At 44.6% G+C, this 20,611-nt stretch overlaps 1 protein-coding gene and 1 non-coding gene across 3 annotated transcripts in view; one reads left to right on the top strand and one right to left on the bottom strand.

The window, feature by feature from the left end:
• The window catches only part of PPM1L (protein phosphatase, Mg2+/Mn2+ dependent 1L), a 395,821-nt gene that overhangs the window by 73,514 nt on the left and 301,696 nt on the right, over positions 1 to 20,611 (top strand). The gene's annotated exons all lie outside the window — the stretch shown is intronic.
• Positions 1,510 to 1,647, bottom strand: LOC119937122. Its single transcript, XR_005453927.1, has one exon. It is a non-coding gene; the product is annotated as a small nucleolar RNA SNORA7 (small nucleolar RNA).

Genomic DNA, 20,611 nt, shown 5'->3' with positions numbered 1-20,611 from the left:
GCCAGAGTAGCACTTGAGAGGAGAGACGAGATCTCATCTGAGGATACTGCTGGGAAGGATGGGAGAGTAGCGGAGAGGGTTGAGAGCAGGGGGGTTGGGGAAGGGGGAGGAGTGACTTTGGGGAGCTCAGACCTGATGGAGTTAATTTTACTAATGAAGTAGGAGGCCAGATTGTTGGGGATGAGGGAAGGAGGAGGGGGAGGAACAGGGGGCCTAAGAAGGGAGTTAAATGTACGGAAGAGCTGACGGGGATGATGGGCATGGGTGTCAGTAAGGGAGGAGAAGTAGTTTTGTCTGGCAGAGGAGAGGAGAAGGCTGGAAAGGATAAACTTGAAGTGAATTAGGTTGGCTTGCTGTTTAGACTTTTGCCAGCAGCGTTCAGCAGCTCGAGCATAAGAGCAAAGGAGGCAGACAGTGGCAGTGATCCAGGGCTGTGGGCTAGTGGTACGAGAGCAGTGACGGGAAAGGGGAGTGAGAGAGTCGAGCTGAGTAGAGAGGGTAGAGTTGAGAGCAGTAATCTGATCATCAAGATTGGGTAGAGAGGAAAAGGAGGCAAAGTGGGGTGTGAGGCGCTCAGAAAGATAGATGGGTTCGAGAGAGTGGAGGTCTTTGTGAGGTAGTAATATAGATTTACGGGGAAGAGGAGTATAAGTGAGGAGGCAGGTGAGAAGGTTATGATCAGAGAGAGGGATTTCAGAGTTGGTGAGGGTGGAGATAGTGCAGCAGTAGGAGATGATGAGGTCGAGGGTGTGATCAAGTTGGTGAGTGGGCGAGGTGGAGCAAGAGGTTGGCAGCGTCAAGGAGCGATAGAGGGCAGGCGACAAAGGAGTCACCAGGGATATCCATGTGGATGTTGAAGTCTCCGAGAATCAGAGTGGGCATTCTGTGGTACTCTCCCAAGCGCTGATCCTTTTGCACGTAATACACAGTCAGTACGATTGATTAAAAATGATTGATTGATTTTTATTTCTGCTGTTGGGGAGTGTGCATATACACTCCACTCATTTGATAGTAACTGGCTTCCGCTCACCTCCGAACAATGTGCCCTTTTTCTTGGCTAAGTGTGCTCCTCAGGAGTTTCTCAGGAGTCCTCACGGAGTTGACTAGGGTAGAGCAGAGCTTCACGTTCTGAAGTGCTTAGCCAGCAGTTTTCTCCACAGATCAGGTTAGGGGATGTTCTTATCTGACCAGGTGACAGGCTCCCAAATGTGAAAGCCAGACCAATTCTTAGTCTTCACAGATCTTCCTGGGTCTTCCACAACACCTGTTTAGCTCCCTCTGTGGGATTTGCAAAGGGCCCAGTTTGTTAACCAGAATTTTCAACTAACTGGCATCTCCTACTCATGAGCATTCTGGAACGCACCACTCTCCATCTGCAATCGTTATGGTAGTGTATCCTTGGAGTTTTCTTGGTTAAAATATGGAATTTACTGCCTTCTGCACAGTAAACTAGAGCCTCCTCCCGCAACTCTCTCCCATTCCACTGCTGCCCATCATGGGTGAGTTTTGACTTGTAGCAGATTGCCTGCCACTCACTAGCCACTGGTCAAGCTAGGAATGGAATGGGTAGGCCCCTGCTTGACTCCCCCTCCCATAGCCGAGACTGGTAGAGTACTGGAAACTCTCCAGGTGCAACCCTTAGAGGGGAGACTAACCTAAACTACTGAAAATATTATCAAAAACAACATTAGAGGTTTGGATGTAAATCTGAGTTCTCTGAACTTTGGCTCCAAAGGAACACTGACACCCAGACTTTCCAGGGGTATGCCTATTTTCACATGTAAATATATGTAAAATCTGTGGTTTACTTAATATCTCTCTTTTTTTCCATGGAGACATAAGCCAATATCATCCATTATATGAATAATAGTGCTAATTTTCAACTCCCTGCCCCCCCCCCCCCCCAAACCCCACCGCCACCCAATTCTCCATATCCCTATTTCAGTGACATAAACAGGCCAGTATAGTAAGTTCTGCAGTTCTGGGGCTGGAAACGTGTCAATCTTGTGATATTTCTTAGGTAACTGCAGGGATTGAGATCCATGATAGTGGGGTGGATTTATATTCCCGGCAAAGCTATGTCATGATGGTGCCTCCCAAGTTGCCTCAGCCCCCTGCCCCAGTGGAGTTTAGTTAAAGCCCAGCACTTCCCATAACCCTCCTCTTCTTCTGTTTGTCCTCTTCAGGGCCTCTCTCTCCTCCTCACATGGCTGCTGTGTGTAACCCCTCCCTGTGACCCCAGACCCACTGCTCCCTCCTTCCCCCCACATGAGTGGAGATAGGTTGATTTGGGAGAACTGTGGAGAGAGTTTCACGGGCCTGAGAAGTAGGGATGGGGTAGGGAAGATCAGCAGGATTCACCTCATTGCCAAAGAGAGATGAAGGTGTGGATGTCGGATTGGGATGCCAGCACATCCTGCCTTTGCCGGTAAGGCATTTTTTTTTAATGGTACTTGCTAAGTGCTTACTATGTGCCAGGCGCTGAAATTAAGTGCTGGGGCAGGTAGAAGCCAAACAGGTTGGACATTTTACAGATGAGGGAACTGAGGCACAGAGAAGTTAAGTGACTTGACCAAAGTCACACAGCTGGCAAGTGGCGGAGCCAGGATTTGAACCCATGACCTCTGACTCCCAAGCCCGTGCTCTTTCCACTGAGCCTCGCTGTATTATTACTATGGTTAACTTAGAAATTCACTCTTGGATAAAAAGTCCAGATTTTTGTTGACCTAATTGAGATAGAGCGAAACCCAAAGTCAGGAAGAAGGGGAAAGAGTAAATGGGAAGAACAAAGAAAGGAAGGGAAGAAGGGGAGGAAGGCGTGGACAAGGGATTGACTGCAGGAGACACGAGAATAAGTGTGAATAGATTAGCTTGGGAGAAGTGAAGACTGCAAGCTGGGGTGTAATGGGTTAAGAGAGTGGATACCTAGGAAGGAGAGAGTTGATTGAGTACCTAAAGCCAATGATTAGGAGCAGATTCCTGGAGATATCTGAGAAGAAATACAAACAGTGTTTGACTGCAGACTGAATTCGGAAGGCTTAAAGAGAGAAAGGAGTCAAGAATAATACCAAGGTAACAGGTTTCCAAGGTGGGGGTGGTGATAGCATTGTTACCTGTGATGGGACAGGTAAGTGGAGGAGATCATTTGGGAGGGAAGATGAGAAGTTTCACTGTCTCCAGTTTCCCTGTCTCCCCACACCATTCCATAATTCACTCTGCTGCCAGGTTCTTTTTCCTAAAAAAATTCAGTCCTTGTTTCCCCACGCCTCAGGGAACCTCTAGTAGTTGTCCATCCACCACCTCATCAAACAGAAACTGGTTTTAAACAGTCAGTCAGCCTGCCTCCCATCTTACCTTGCTGATTTCCTACTACAAACCAGCCCACTTGCTTCACTCCTCCAATGCCAACCTACTCAACAGGGCTTTGATCTCATCTATCTTACAGCAAGCACAAAGCCAGATCCTGCCTCTGGCCTGGAACTCCCTCCTTCTTCATACGTGACAGACCACCTCTCTTCCCACCTTCAAAGCCTTACTAAAAATCACATCTCCTCCAGAACACGGTTCCTGACTAAGCCTTCCTTTCTCCTACTCCCTCTTCCTTCTGTATCACCCTGCACTTTATATTCACCCCACCCTCAGTACTAATGCACACATCCATCCCTGACTTTCCCATCTCTGTTGACGGCACTACCATCCTTCCCGTCTCACAAGCCCGCAACCTTGGTGTCATCCTCGACTCCGCTCTCTCATTCGCCCCTCACATCCAAGCCGTGACCAAAACCTGCCGGTCTCAGCTCCACAACATTGCCAAGATCCGCCCTTTCCTCTCCATCCCAACCGCTACCCTGCTCATTCAAGCTCTCATCCTATCCCGTCTGGACTACTGCATCAGCCTTCTCTCTGATCTCCCATCCTCGTGTCTCTCTCCACTTCAATCCATACTTCATGCTGCTGCCCGGATTATCTTTGTCCAGAACCGCTCTGGGCATATCACTCCCCTTCTCAAAAATCTCCAGTGGCTACCAATCAATCTGCGCATCAGGCAGAAACTCCTCACCCTGGGCTTCAAGGCTCTCCATCACCTCACCCCCTCCTACCTCACCTCCCTTCTCTCCGTCTACAGCCCAGTCCGCACCCTCCGCTCCTCCACCGCTGATCTCCTCACTGTACCTCGCTCTCGCCTGTCCCGCCATCGACCCCCGGCCCACGTCATCCCCCAGGCCTGGAATGCCCTCCCTCTGCCCATCCGCCAAGCCAGCTCTCTTCCTCCCTTCAAGACCCTACTGAGAGCTCATCTCCTCCAGGAGGCCTTCCCAGACTGAGCCCCTTCCTTCCTCTCCCCCTCGTCCCCTTCTCCATCCCCCCCATCTTACCTCCTTCCCTTCCCCACAGCACCTGTATATATGTATATATGTTTGTACATATTTTTACTCTATTTATTTATTTTATTTGTACATATCTATTCTATTTATTTTATTTTGTTAGTATGTTTGGTTTTGTTCTCTGTCTCCCCCTTTTAGACTGTGAGCCCACTGTTGGGTAGGGACTGTCTCTATATGTTGCCAATTTGTACTTCCCAAGCGCTTAGTACAGTGCTCTGCACATAGTAAGCGCTCAATAAATACAATTGATGATGATCCATCATTCAATAAATACAAATTGATTGACTGATCCATAATTTATTCTATATTAATGTCTGTCTCCCCCTCTAGACTGTAAGATCCTGGTGGGCAAGGAAAGTTCTATCAATTCTTGTACTATATTCTCCTAAGTACTTAGTACAGTGCTCTGCACAAAGGCAGTGCTCAAAAAATACCATTGATTGATTATTTTAATATTTGTCTCCCACTTTAGACTGTAAGCTCCTTGTGGACAGGGGACATATCTACCAACTCTGCTGTACTGCACTCTCCCAAGTGCTTAGTCAGTTCTCTGCACACAGCAAACACCCAATATATGCCACTGATTGATTGATTAATTGATTTTAGAATTATTAGAAGGTACTTGTGGGGAGAAGCACCATAGCCTAATGAAAAGAGAACAGACTTGAGAGTCAGAAGAACTGGGTTCTAATTCTGATGCTATCACTTGCCTGCTGTGTGACTTTGGGCAAGTCACCTCACATCCACGTGATTAAGTTTCCTCTTCTGTAAAATGGGGATTCAATACCTGTTCGCCTTGATTCCTAGGCAATGAACCCCGTTTGACGGGAATTATGTCTGACTTGATTATCTTATACCTACCCCAGTGCTTAATACAGTGCTTGTCATACAGTAAAGACTTAACAAATACCATAGTTATTATTAATAATTGTGCTATTTTTAAGTGCTTACTATGTGCCAGGCACTGTACTAAGCATTGAGGTGGATCCAATCAAATTGAGTTGGACTCAAGCCCTGTCCCAAATGGGACTCACAGTCTTAACCCCCATTTTACAGAGGAACAGAAGCACAGAGAAGGTAAGTGACTTGCTCAAGATCACACAGCAGACAAGTGGTGGAGCTGGGATTAGAACTCAGGTCCTTCTAACTCCCAGGCTTGTGTTCTATCCACTGGGTCACACAGAGTTGTCCTGGACAACGGAGGAGATGGGAGATGGTTTGGGGTGGTGGTGGGGGCTATCAAGATGGATTTGGGAATCATCCACACAGAGATGAAAAGTTGAATTCCCCAAGAGAGTGGGTGTAGAGTGAGAAGAGCCTTGAGAAAACACTCGCAGAGAGTGGATGGGAGGCAAAGAAAGAGCTGGCAAAACGGGCTGGATCACGACCAATTTAGTTTTAGCTGGTCCCTGCAGTTCTGTTTCTTTACTTGGTTTTTCATGTAATGCAGTCTACTCCACTGATCATTTAAAAGGCACCATTTTTAACTCTGAGGAAAGAAAATGGCTGGGAATCACCTCTTCCATGTTTGTTTCTTTCAGGCAGGAACAGAGGCAAGTGACAAGGCAAAAAAGCCTAGGACTGCCATTCCAAGGACCAGTGTATTTCTTAGAAATGAGACAAAGATTAATTGCTGCCACAAGCAACTTCTGCTATCAGATTCCCTACATTTCAGTAATGTACATTCAAACATGACTTTTGTAGGGTGTGTAAAACACTCCTAGCTTATTTTGGAACAGCCCAACCTCACCTGTATTTCTGTGCTTCTTTCTGAAACCTGAAACTCAGTGGAGGTTAATATGTAGTCTGCAAAATGTGAGCAAATTTTGAGATTTTTACCTGTCTTTCCTCAATGCCAAAAGAATATGAGGCCTTTGAAGAAACCTGAACTTCCCTCACCAAGCTGTCTGGCTTGTTGTCTCATGAACCAAAATGGAGGTTTTGCTTCAACTCTTGTGTAATCACCTGGGAATCCCCTGGGAATATCTTTGAATAAATACATATGGCCCACTCTCCTTCCCTGGTCCATGTTTTAGGGCCTGCTTTCTCTGAAACAGAAATGGAAGCCACTGAAAATCATGTCAAAGGCAAAACCGATGCTAGATTTGGACTCTCTCCGCACATCTACTATCGTAGGACTTCATCCCTCCGCACATCCACCAAGCTAGCTCTCTTCCTCCCTTCAAAGCCCTACTGAGAGCTCACCTCCTCCAGGAGGCCTTCCCAGACTGAGGCCTTCCCCCTCTTTCCTCTCCCCCTCCCCGCCCCCCCCCACCTCCTTCCCCTCTCCACAGCACCTGTATATATGCTTGTATAGATTTATGACTCTATTTCACTTGTACATATTTACTATTTATTTTGTCAGTGATGTTCTTCTAGCTTTACTTTTATTTATTCTGATGACTTGACACCTGACCACATGTTTTGTTTTGTTTTGTTGTCTGTCTCCCCTTTCTAGACTGTGAGCCTGTTGTTGGGTAGGGACCATCTCTATTTGTTGCCGACTTGTACTTCCCAAGTGCTTAGTATAGTGCTCTGCACACAGTAAGCGCTCAACAAATACGATTGAATGAATGAATGAATGGATCGGAGGTAATCTCTGTACCACATGGGACAGGCAATGCAGAGCAACGTGGACTATTTCACTGGTAGCCAAGGTCAAGGTGCCTTCTGCAGTCACTGTCTGACATCTAAACAATCTTCAGTTACCTAACCTCCTGGGAGAAGGCAGCAGTGGATTGGGGGCCGGGGGCGGGGGGAGGAAGGGGTGCCACAGGCCTGAGATAGTTATGTTCAGCCAAAATTTTTGGCTATGTGCAAACCATTTCTGCTGGATTCGTATTGGCTCCCCCTCCTTTTATCTCAAACCCACCTCCTCAAATTGCTGTTGGCTGGGACTTGGAAGAAACCACAGAATTCTTGAGATACAATATAATTAAAAAGGGTTGTGAGTATATTTGGGGGAATACCACAAACTGCTCTTTGATAATAAAAATAAAATTTGACGAGGGAAAAGACACTCATGCAACAAGGGGACGATTCTACAAGAAAATCACTCTTCACAAAGGCCAGCCACATTTGTAAATGCAAACTCACAAAAACTACAAGGCCAACAACAAAAACCATCCTCTGTTCGAACCATCCTACTCCTGCTCTTGAGTGGCACTAGACCCCCACCGAATAAATAAGGAAAGCAACAGAGCAGAAAGAGTTGGAGAAGAACAATTGGCTTCTATTAAGGAGGCATGCTAAGTAGGATGATATTGAAATTGAATTTGGATGTGGACAAATCCATCATTGTTCCTTTGTATTTGCTTTTCTTTTCCTTTCCCCTTGCCTTCTCTCTTCTACTCTCTTCACCATTACTGTCATCTCTTGTGAGCTTTTTGAACAGTGATATATTTGTTCAATTATCTTCAGACCAGAGCCTCCTTCATCAAATTAGCTGATCTCTATTTATGGCCGATAATTCCGTTTGGGTGATCTAATGAGAAACTCAGGGAGTGATAAAGCAAAGGCAAATTTTACTTTCCTGTTTTCCATCTGAGAATTATTGTTGTTAAACAACAAAATGAACAGCATGAGAAGCACAGCCGTAAAATTTTAAAAGGGGAGTAGTTTCTGATGAGAAAAGTAAAGTTGACAAGTATTAGGAAGAAGAACCAAAACTTTAACTACACCATCATATATTTCCCCCAGGACCATAATTTAAACATTTGTGTTTCAGAATAAGAAAAAAGGTAGAATAAATCTAATGGAATATGAATCATGATTCTGCCAACAAAGGAATGATTCTGAATCTGATAAATAGAATACTATAAATAGTCCTGATGTATTTCTAGGCAATTAATAAACAAAAGTTCCAAGAGACTAATCTATAATTCTCTATTGTAACGTTCTTGGTTGTTCTGACATGTATATTTACTAACTACACAAAATATTTAATATTTTTGGATTTGCTCAGTGTCTAGCAGTCTATATATTCATCTCCTCTCCTCTCGTCAAAAATCTCCATTCCTACCTCCCTCCTCTCTTCTCCATACAAACTTACTCTTGCTCTAACACATATATCCCTTTATTGATTATGCTGTCCCATTGGTCAGTGGGTGCTAAAAATATCTATGGTGTGCAGAAATGGAATGATAGAGCTAGTTCAGTTGCATCAGACCTGCTAAATCAAGTAGCGCCAGTGTAACAAAGCTCATCTGAAAGGAGTCATACATAACTGAAAGTGACTCTCCCGCTACCAGGCCAGGGGTTGATAACCAAAAAGTAATTCTAGCCCCTGGAAACCCCATACCTTTCCCCAGCCAGCTTTCCACCACCCCATCCCAAACACCCATATCTTTCTTTGGGCTTACAATACTTGGTTCTTGGAGAAAGTGTGAAGCAGCATGGCCTAGAGGATGGAGCAGAGGCCTAGGAGTCAGAAAGACCTGGGTTCTAACCCCAGATCTGCCACCTTTCTGCTGCATGATCTTGGACAGGTCGCTTATCTTCTCTGTGCCTCAGTTATCTCATCTGTAGAATGGGGATTAAGACTGCGAGCGCCATGTGGAACAGGAACAATATTATTACTATTAATAATAATGATGGCATTTATTAAAGTTGTACTTTGTCTTAACAACTGGGCAGGAGTAGATACAAGAGAATCAGATGGGACAGAATCCATATCCTACGTGGGATTCAAAATCTAAAATGAAACAAAAGGATTTTTTAATCCCCATTTTACAGATGAGGAAATTGAGGTATGGAGGGGTTAAAGGCTTTGCTTAAGGCCCCATAACAAGAAAGTGGCAGATTGGGATTGGATCCTGGGTCTCTCTTGGGTCCTGTGCTCTTTTCCAGTTAGACCACAACTTCCCTTATCTTTTGGAGGTTTCAAGAGCTGGAACGATGTAGGGGGCTGGATTCTTGGTAGCCCCACTCTCATCTGTATACTTTGGATTGGGTTAGTGCTGTATACTCCCTTAGCTTGCTGGCCTTCATTCATTCATTCAATCATATTTATTGAGCACTTACTGTATGCAGAGCACTGTACTAAGCGCTTGGGAAGTACAAACAGCATTAGGAATCAGGAATCCTGTTTTAATTCCAGCTCTGCCACTTGCCTGCTGTGTCACCTGGGCAAGTCACTTATCTTATTTGTGCCTCAGTTCCCTCATTTGCAAAATGGGGATTAAATACCAGTGCTCTCTCCTCTTTGAACTGTGAGCCCTGTGTGAAAAAGGAACTCTGCCTGATCTATTTGTAGTCACCCCAGTGCTTAATACATAGTAGGTACTTAACAAATACTACTACTATTATTATTATTATTATTATCTAGGGAGGGAAATCAAGGATCTTGCTTCTTGGCATTTTCCCTTTTTCATTCTTCTATGTGTCAGAGTTCACTTGATGAGAACTATAAGGCAAAAAATATCACGCTTTAAAACAATTCAGTATTCAATCTGCTTAGCCAATTGGCAGGCTTTAATGTCATAGCCTCTTTGCAAATAGGAAAAAAAAGCTCTTGGAAATGAATAATTTAAACAAGATAGGTAATGGGACTGATTATATTGGAATTATGGAGTAGTGAAGGAAGAAACTGACCAAATTTGGCAGGCACAGCTTTGCATCTAGCATATAGAATCACAAAAGCTGCTTCATTTTTCAGTAGTTCTGGGAGAGAAGAACCTGTTCCGGAGGAGGAACAGAACTAGTTGGAGAGGTGGCCCAGCTGGGCTAGAACAGCAACCAAAGCTTGGGAGACAGGGCTCAGGTGAGGAGAGGATCACCCTGGGCCAAAGGATGAGGATGAAGAGGGCCAAGGAAGTGAGGTGACTTTCTCTGGGAACAGGCTGGAATAGGAGGGGGGAGGAAGAGCCTGAGAAAAGGAGGAATGAGTTTTCAGGATGAGGAGGGAATGCTGGACCAGGAGATTCAAGTGGAAGTTGAAGAAGTTCTGCAGTGTGTGTTGAGGTGGGGTTATATGTCCCAGCTCCTCCTCCAGTCTCTTGTGCCCTACTTATAGACCTAGGCAAGCTGGGCACACAGATCTGTCAGAAGGGCAACGTCGTGGGAGGCCTGAGACAGTTTCTTTTTTTAAAGTATCTGTTAAACACTTACTATGTGCCAGGCACCGTACTAAATTCTGGATTAGTTACAAGATCATCAGATTGGATACAGTCCCTGTCCCAAAATGGGACTCATAGCTTTATTACCCATTTTACAGATGAAGTAACTGAGGCCCAGAACAGTGGAGTGACTTACCCAAGGTCACACAGTAGACATGTGGCAGAGCCGGAATTAGAACCCAAGTCCTCTGATGCTCAGGCCCTTGCTCTTTCCACAGAGGCATGCTGCTTTTATTGCTCTGTTCTGTTGCCCCAAGTAAAGACTGGCTTCGCAGAGTCGGGCTCTAGGAAGACCACAGTGGCCTCCAGAAACTCTCTGGAAGCCATATGTGACCCTGAAGTGGCATGTTTTACAGGCCTCATTAGCAAATAATTTTTTCGAGTGCCAAAAACTGTACACTTAGTTCTTGCCATAATGTTGGTGTTTTGGCTAAAACACTGTGGCAAAATTAGGGAATGGTCTTGCAACAACATGAGCCTCTCTGGACACATGACCAGTGCTGGAAGTAACAGCTGTGAACAGGCATTTAGCATTGGCAGAGTGAGTAACCCAATGAGGTCTTTAACATGGTGTTTTACGAGACCCTAATCCTCTTGCTATAGGCAACCGGTGTACCCTCTGAGCATGATAACCAAGTTCTCGAAACCAAGTAGAACACTTATTTCTCACAGGTGTTGGATAATGCATTGAATTTATTAGGGAGAGAAGCTGCTGAGAGCACTCATGGATTCCAAATACCAGATCTGGAGATATGACATGATGATGTCATATGCCCACAGTTTTGTGCAAATCTGGCTGATTTGGCCAGAATTGGCTCAAAACGAGAGTGTTTCTCTGGGTGGAGGAGGGTAAGCTGATCCCTCAGAATCTCTCCCTTGCCATCTTATGAACTCTACTGCTTTGTCTCAGTTACAGAAGTTGGGGACTCAGCTCTCTCTAGACTGTAAGCTCATTCTGGGCAGGAAATGTGTCATATTGTTACTGTACTCTCCCAAGTGCTTAGTACAGTGCTCTGCACACAGTAAGTGCTCAATAAATACGTTTGACCACTGATTGTGGGAGCTTTTGCACTGACAGTGGGAGAAAAAGAGACAACAGAGCATCACAGATTATTTTATTGGTACTGGAAAACAAACAAGCCAGTTGAAAACCAGACTGCCTGGAATAAATCCAGGTGAGTCACTACCCTTTTGCCAGGAAAATTATTCCCCCCAAAATGGAAGACTCCTAAGATACACATTTGCTCTGCAAGCTCCATTATCACTCTTAACAGTAAAATATAAATTATATAAAGATTCTTTTGGAATAATAACATTCGGAATTTTAAAAGTTTAAGTCTTAAATCGGGGAGAAATTTCAACCGTTTTCCAAGTTTTTTTAATAAACCTATTTAAAATGTAACTTCCAGTAAGCTTACTTTGGTATCTCTCCTTCTATTGAAATATTTTATGAAGATAAAAATGTCAGGCTTTATTATAGTTTAGATGGATTGAGGAAAAACAAAATTCCTGTCTCAGCAAGCTCTCTTGTAATATGTGTTGCAGTTTTGAAATTGTTTAAACAGATTCAAGCACCAGCTGAACACAGTAAATCAAAACATTGGTGTGTAAGAGAAACACAGAGCTGGCATCATAACTAAAGAAAAGAACAGATGAACATGAAAGGGTGTCTGCTGCAAGCCAAATAAAACACTAATTGTTTTTGGAGTAAGCAGGATGGTAGATCAACTCCCTTTAGGCTCTTAGAAACATAACCCAAAAGAATAACCCACATTTTCAAAGTTGGATAATTAACTGAAACACTCATGAAGTTACGGCAATCATTGCTTATCTTTTTTGGATTCTTTTGGGCAGGCAAAGAAACTATAGTAGTTACAAAGATTATATTTAATCAACTTTATACATAGAATGAAACCGAATTTAGACCTTTGGCAATCATCCTTCATGTCAAAAGGCCAGTGTGTAAAGTGGAATTTGGGAAGTACCATTGTGGTAAGGTATATTTCCTTATGCATGGTGTACTGCTGCTGAAAGGCAGACGTTCCAATTTACACCATTCTCTGGGCCCCTTCTCCCGCAACCCCAGTGGACTGCTTCCAGCACAAAATCTGGACCTTTTTACATAATGGACCTGCATAAGGCTGCCAGAATTCCACAGCCACTGTAATGCTGGGAACTGAAGCAGTTATGTAGGTAATTCAGGCCAAGGCATATTTTTCATTTAAATTATTTGGATAACTGCCTCAATTTTCTATAAAGAGATGCCCGTTTCTCTGTTAACCTTGTACAATTTTGGCTCTCTTCCTTCCTCAGAGCAATGCTCAGAGGTGGTATGTAGGAGTTGAACAACAAGAATGTGAGAATCTTGCTGGATAGTTCAGTGAATAACAATAATAAAAATTGTGGTATTTGTTAAGTGCTCACTATATGCCACTCACTAAGTGCCAGGTTAGAGGCAAGCAAATTGGGTTGGGCACAGTCCCTTTTCCACATAGGGCTCATAGTTTAAATCCCCATTATTACAGGTGAGGGAACTGAGGCACAGAGAAGTTAAGTGAAGTTATTGCACTCCCAATTTATCTGGATAATTTAACATAAAAACATTAGGCCTGAATAATTCTTATATTTCAGCACCCTCACCCCCCCAATTCTTCTAAAATAGGCAGGCAATTGAGGACAAAATATTTACTGTGTATTTTAGATGTATAATCTGAATATCTTCTGAAGCCATAGGCAACATCCAATATTTTTTATAAAGTTCAAGCATTTTTCGTGTAACATGATAGTCACATTCCTGCATACCCCCATTATTTGAATATGGTGTTTGGCCAACATTTTTTTCACTGGGAAATGAGAGAGTGGGGGAAGATGATTAGAAAACAAAGTAAGTCATCAGGCAATGGTATTTATTGAGCACCTTACTATGTGAAGAATACTGTACTAAACAATTGGAAGATTACAATACAATAGAGTTGGTTGACCTGATCCCTTCCCTCAAGAAGTCCAGTGGGGGAGAAAGACATTAAAGTAAATTCCAGATAGGGGAAGCTGCAGAGTGTTAGGATATGGACAAAAGTGCTGTGGGGATGGGGAGAGTATCCCAGTGCTTAGTAAACTGCCTGGCTTGTAGTAGTAGACACTTAACAAATACTGTTATTATTATTTCAGAGTCATTTTACCCTGTCAGGATTGCACCTGGAGAGTTTCCAGTATTACCAGCCTCAGCTATGGAAGGCAGAGGCATACCCATTCCACTCCTAGCTTGGCTAGTGGCTAGTGAGTGGAAGGCCACCTTCTACAAGTCAAAAATGATGGGCTGCAGCGGCAAGGGAGTCGAGGGTGGAGACTCAAGTTTACTGCGCAGAAAAAGGCAGTGGTAAACCACTTATGTATTTTTACCAAGAAAACTCTGTGGATACACTACCAGAACGATTGCAGTTGGAGGTGGGGCATTCTGGGACAGATGTGTCCACAGAGTCGCTATGGGTCGGAAACGATTCTACAGCAGGAGACAAGACAAGAGTCATTCTATTCTTCCCCTAGGTCCCCATCCACTTCCGACCTGGGCACCTAGAAATCTTTAATTTCCTTGCCCTCTGCCACCTTCTCCGCCTCCCCCAACATTGTATCCATGCTGCCACCCCCCACACTCATGCAAGACTACAATCCTCCTTAGCGCTGTGCTCTGAGCCTTTTGCTTACCATGCATATCATCTGATTCTGCCTCTTCTGCTAGAATAATAATAGTAACAATAATCACTGTGGTATTTGTTAAGCACGTAAGTGCCAGGCACTGTACTAAGCATTGCGGTAGATACAAGATCGTAGGGTTGGACACAGTCCATGTCCCATAAGGGGCTCACAGTCTCAATACTCGTTTTGCAGATGAAGTAACTGAGGCACAAAGAAGTGAAGTTTACTTGCCCGAGGTCACACAGCAGACAAGTAGCAGAGTCAGGATTAGAAGCCATGACCTATCCACTACACCAAGCTAATATAAGTGCCCACCTGAGCTTGGCTTCTGCTGGGTCAGGCTTCCCTTTTTTATAATATTTGCTAAGCACTTACTATGTGGCAGGCACCATTCTAAGCGCTGGGGTAGATACAAAATAATCAGGTTGGACACCACACCTGGCCCACATGGGGCTTGCAGTCTTAATCCCCGTTTTAGAGGTGAGATAACTAAGGACCAGAGAAGTAAAGTGACTTGCCCAAGGTCACATAGCAGACAAGTGGCAGAGCAGGATTAGAAACCAGGTCCTTCTGACTCCCAGGCCTGTGGTTTTTGGATGTATTGGCAGGGGGTTCGTTGGAGCTTTCAAAGAGGTTTTTGAGAGAATATTGATACCACTAGTCTAGCTCCACGATAGAGGTTGCTGAGAAGTTCTGTAAGACTTCCCCTTGCATCTTTTCAGGATCGGAGAGAATAATGTTCTCTTAACTCTCAATGCAAATGGGTATTCTGCTTCTTTCCTTTTCCCTGTAATGGGTATCGGAGACCTTTAAAGCTATCCATGCCACTGGAAAAAATGCACAGATACAAATTCATGATGCTAATCAGGGTTCCCTTGCCTATAATCAAGAATTTATCAGGCAGTGAAATGACTGGAAGAACAAAGATTACAAGGATAAGAGTAATATGGTATTGGAAGGAAATTCTACGTGGAATGCAAAATAGCTAGGCTAGGGGTTCTTTTAATGTACTACATTTAAGTTGTTCTCTTCTTTAATCTCCCTTGTTGGGAACTGCCTGTTTAGGGGTCATTTATATCAGGAGCAATCCTTACAGGAACTTCTGGTTTGGACTTCTATCAGATGTCCCACGTCATTTCTGCCTGGGTTCATGTCCCTTTAGATGGGCTTAAGTGAAGATCTTGCCAGAAAAGGGTGAGAGCAGAGGGAGACAAAGGGGATGGAGAGAAAGGGAAAGAGGGAGAGAGAAGAGGCATGGACAGGCAGGAGAGCAGAACAGCCTAGTGGAGAGAGCATGGGCTGGAGTGTCAGGGGATCTGAGTTCTAATGCTGGCTCTGCCACTTGGCCGCTGTGTGACCTTGGGTAAGTCACTTGAGCTCTCTGTGCTTATTTCATCTGCAAAATGGGGATTGAGGCTGTGAGCCCAATGTGGGACAGGGACTGTGTCTGAACTGATCATCTTGTATCTATCCCAGCACTTAATAGAGTGGCTGGCACATAGTAAGTGTTTAACAAATACCATTAAAAAAAGTAGCAGGGACCAAGAAGACCAAGGGAAAGGGAGGCTATTTTCCTAGTGGTCAGGGGAGAGGGTACTCACTCACCTTTCTCATGGCCATCTTGAAGAATCCACAACTGGCCACAAGAGCTTTCACTACCACCATCAACAGGCCAGTGTAGGATGTCCCCAGCTGATCCAAGGTAGCTGCCATCACTGAAGAAGGATTGACAGGTGAAATAGGATGCCCCAGAGTCGTGTGTGAATGGAAGATCCTGGGATGGGCAGAAACATGTACTTCTGACCATACCAGAAACTCCCGTGGAATCACGAAGAGGAGGAGCAACAGCAATAGGAGAAGCAGGCTGGATCACTGCCGTTTCTTTATCCTTGTTTTCCTTCCCACTGGTTGTGGAACCATGCGGGTTTTCAGATGGTGGGAAGAAACTCCTCCAAATTCATTCATTCAGTCGTATTTATCGAGTGTTTACTGTGTGCAGAGCACTGTACTAAGTGCTTGGAAAATACAAATCGGTAACAGAGACGGTCCCTACCCAGCAACGGGCTCACAGTCCTACAAAGGGGAGATAGACAACAAAACAAAACAAGTAGATAGGTGTCAACACCATCAGAATAGTTAAATAGAATTATAACTATATACACATCATTAATAAAATAGAGTAATAAATTCATTCATTCATTCAATCGTATTTATTGAGCGCTTACTGTGTGCAGAGCACTGTACTAAGCACTTGGGAAGTACAAGTTGGCAGCATATAGAGACGGTCCCTACCCAACAACGGGCTCACAGTCTAGAAGCAAAAGGGGGCTCAGTCTGGGAAGGCCTCCTGGAGGAGGTGAGCTCTCAGTAGGGCTTTCACACAGCTGACAATTGGCGGAGCTGGGATTTGAACCCATGACCTCTGACTCCAAAGCCTGGGATCTTTCCACTGAGCCACGCTACCTCTCTATAAATATGTACAAATATACACAAGTGCTGTGGGGAGGGGAGGAGGAGCAGAGGAGAAGGAGGGGCTCAGTCTGGGGCTCCAAATCATGGCTGTCCTGCCCAAATCAGTATCCACATTAATCTAGATCTTCATCTCTAGGGCTGCTGAAGGTACTTGGGCTGTTTCTGGGACCCAATCAAAATAATAATGATAGTATTTGTTAAGCACTTATAATGTGCCAAGCACTGTTCTAAGTGCAAAGGTAATAATACTAATGGCATTTATTAAGTGCTTACTATATGCAAAACACTGTTCTAAGCAATGGGGAGGTTACAAGGTGATCAGGTTGTCCCACAGGGGGCTCACAGTCTTAATCCCCATTTTACAGATGAGGTAACTGTGGCACAGAGAAGTTAAGTGACTTGCCCAAAGTCACACAGCTGACAAGCAGCAAAGTGGGGATTAGAACCCATGTCCTCTGACTCTCAAGCCCATACTCTTTCCACTAAGCCACGCTGCTTCTCATAGAATCGTATAAAGGTCCGGCTTTGACGGTGCTGATTAGCATGGGCGACCTACCTGAAAAGTGCCTATCTGCAGACTGCTCACATCCACCTCTGCCCCTTGAAAACTGGTAGTAAGTCAAGATGTGGCAATAGCTTGGATAGGCAGTGGTACTGAAAAGACATGACTCTCAAAGACAGAAAGAAGCATGGCTTAGTGGATAAAGCTTGGGCCTGGGTGTCTAGAAGGACCTACTTGTCTGCTAGGTAACCTTGGGCAAGTCACTTCACTTCTGTGCCTCAGTTACCTCATCTGAAAAATGGGGTTTAAGATTGTGAGCCTCATGTGGGACCTTGTGTTCAACCTGATTAACTTGTATTTACCCCAGTGCTTTGTACCGTGCTTGGCACATAATAAGTGCATAATGAATACCATTAAAAAAACAAAAGCAAGATAAAACAGCAAAAACAACAAAAATCTTTCCATTCCAGGAAGGCCACCCTCAAACTTTCATGCTGGCAGAGGTATTGGATCACCTCTCTCTCTCTCCCTCCCTCTCCCTCTCTCCCTGTCTCCCTCTTTCCCTCTCTCCCCACCCCTTAAAACTGCAGTATGGAAATTCCCATCTTAGGCACAGGGACTAGATCACACCTCATTCTTCCCTCTCCAGTTGTCTGTGACCAAGACTGCAATATAGCTCAGTGAGAGACTTCCACGCACTTCCTGCTTCAAATCTTTCCCTGCATCCACCTTTTTAATGCTGGAGATTTTGTCATATTGAAGAACAGTTAGTAGTCTCCAACTGATAGATGTTTCTTTTTTGTTTGGGTTTTTGTAAAATTTCAGTGTTACTTGATCACAAGGGCATGTGCAATTTTCTTTGTTTCCAAGATCTGAAAAATTAATGCAGGACTTCATTGGGAAATGGTGATTGCAAGTGGGAGTTGAAATATTTATATTCCAAGAGCACACAATGATATTGTGAAATATATTGATTTGTATTTTTATAAAACACTGGGAGAAATAACTTCCTGCCTGAGCATTGATCTGAGTCTCCAAATGAGGTTTCTCATGCTTCTCTCCTTTCATGGTCCATTGGGTGCCATGCGGTCATTGTTCTATACAGTCAGAGATTAAACCTATTACTGCTTTTGCAGCAAGTGCATATAACTTTGTCACGGAAGACTTGAGCGTCTCCCCTTCCTAGCATGACACTCCACTTGGACTCTTTTCCTTCCCCTTGATTAATGAGGTTGAAATGGTGTTTTTTTAAAAAAACCTGGAGGCAATGCAGCATTAAAAACGGGTCATGAATATATTTTTCCACAAAAATCATGTATTCTTGTTTATCCTGCACTGTGGTTTGTTTCTGCCAATATGCTTTGCATTTTGGACCTCCCAATTTCAAGTCCAAGCAACATAATAATAATAATAAAGGCATTTATTAAGCGCTTACTATGTGCACAGCACTGTACTAAGCACTTGGGAAGTACAAGTCAGCAACATATAGAAACGGTCCCTACCCAACAAAGGGCCCACAGTCTAGAAGGTGGAGACAGACAACAAAACATGTAGGCAGGTGTCAAAATCGTCAGAACAAATAGAATTAAAGTGATGTGCACGTCATTAACAAAATAAATAGAATAGTAGATATGTACAAGTAAAATAGAGTAATAAATATGTAGAAATTTATGCAAGTGCTGTGGGGAGGGGAAGGAGATAGGGCGGGGGGAGGATGGGGAGAAGGAGAGGAAAAAACATAAGTCCACGTGATACAACTTGGTTCTAGTGCTTTTACTGGAAAACTTTCCAGTGTAGTACAGCACGCTTAGCAACTTGTGCCTCAGCAGGGAGGAAAGTAAAAACAATTTTCCTTGGCAGAACCTACAGCCATTTGAAACCATTGCGGTGCTGAGGTTGCCCATCCACCTCCTCAGGAAAAAGAAACTCCTTACCATTCATTGGCTTTAAAGTACTACTCAATCATCTTAAATGCCTTCCCATCTTACCTGGAGGAGAGGGGTGTGGCCTAGTGGAAAGAGCAGGGACGTGGGAGTCAGAGGATCTGAGTTCTAATCCCAACCCTGTAACGTGTCAGCTGTGTGACCTTGGACAAGTCAGTTAACTGATTTGTATCTCACTTACCTCATCTGTAAAATGGGGCTTCAATTCCTGTTCTTTGTTCAACTTAAACTCTGAGCCCCCAATTCATTCAGTTGCATTTATTGAGCGCTTACTTTGTGCAGAGCACTGTACTAAGCGCTTGGAAAGTACAATTTGGTAACATGGGGCAGGGACTGTGTCCAACCTGATTAACTTGCATCTACCCCAGTGCTTAGAACAGCGCTTGGTACAAGTTCTGTTTGTTCTGACGACTTGACACCTGTCCACATGTTTTGTTTTGTTGTCTGTCTCCCCCTTCTAGACTGTGAGCCCATTGTTGGGTAGGGACCCTCTCTATATGTTGCCAACTTGTACTTCCCAAGCTCATAGTACAGTGCTCTGCACACAGTAAGCACTCAATAAATACGATTGAATGAATAGTAAGCACTTAACAAATATTATTATTATTGTCATTATTATTACCTTGTTGATTTCCCGTACAACCCAGCACCCTCGCTTAGTTCCTTTAATGCCAACCAAATCACTGTACCAGGCATCAACCCAGGGTCTTGGTTAAAAGGATCTTCCTACTTACCCCTACCAAAAAAACAAACCCAACTAAGAAAAAACCAAACCCAAAGAGAGATGACTGCAGCTGCTGCTGGAGAGTGTGAGGTGAGCCAAACAATGGGCTGGGTGCCTGTAGGTGAGGGCAGCGCCTGACGTCTACAAAAACAGCAGGAACAGCAGGTGTGCAGACCAACTTTCCCCTGCCCGTGCCTCCCATGTCCTGCCTGAAGCCACTCGGGATTCAGCCTGGGAGCACATGGTGTTTTTGGGGTAGACTGGATGTCTGGCTCAATGCCACCCGCCATCTATACCATAACCGCCCCATACCCTGCACCATGGCCTTGGGCAGGGGCTGGTGCTGCATTTATGCTCAGTACAGTGTGGCTTGGTTGAAAAAGCACGGGTTTGGGAGTCAGAGGATGTGAGTTCTAATCCCTCCTCTGCCACATGTCTGCTGTGTGACCTTGGGCAAGTCACTTAACTGCTCTGTGCCTCAGTTACCTCATCCGTAAAATGGGGATTAACAGTGTGAGAGCCTTGCTGCTCCCGGTAGGATCCTCTCCTCAGAGCGCCGCCATAGACGCCCGGGACTCTGTTCCCGAGAGGCCCGCCATCACACCGCGAGACGCCTGGGACTCCGTTCCCGAGAGGCCCGCCCGCCATCACACCGCGAGGCCTTGCTGCTCCCGGAAGGATCCTCTCCTCAGAGCGCCGCTATAGACGCCCGGGATTCCGTTCCCGAGAGGCCCGCCTGCCCGCCATCACACCGCGAGACGCCCGGGACTCCGTTC

The sequence above is a fragment of the Tachyglossus aculeatus genome, chromosome 1 (assembly GCF_015852505.1).
Source record: "Tachyglossus aculeatus isolate mTacAcu1 chromosome 1, mTacAcu1.pri, whole genome shotgun sequence".
Lineage (NCBI taxonomy): Eukaryota > Metazoa > Chordata > Mammalia > Monotremata > Tachyglossidae > Tachyglossus > Tachyglossus aculeatus.
This window is presented reverse-complemented; position numbering and strand designations above follow the sequence as displayed.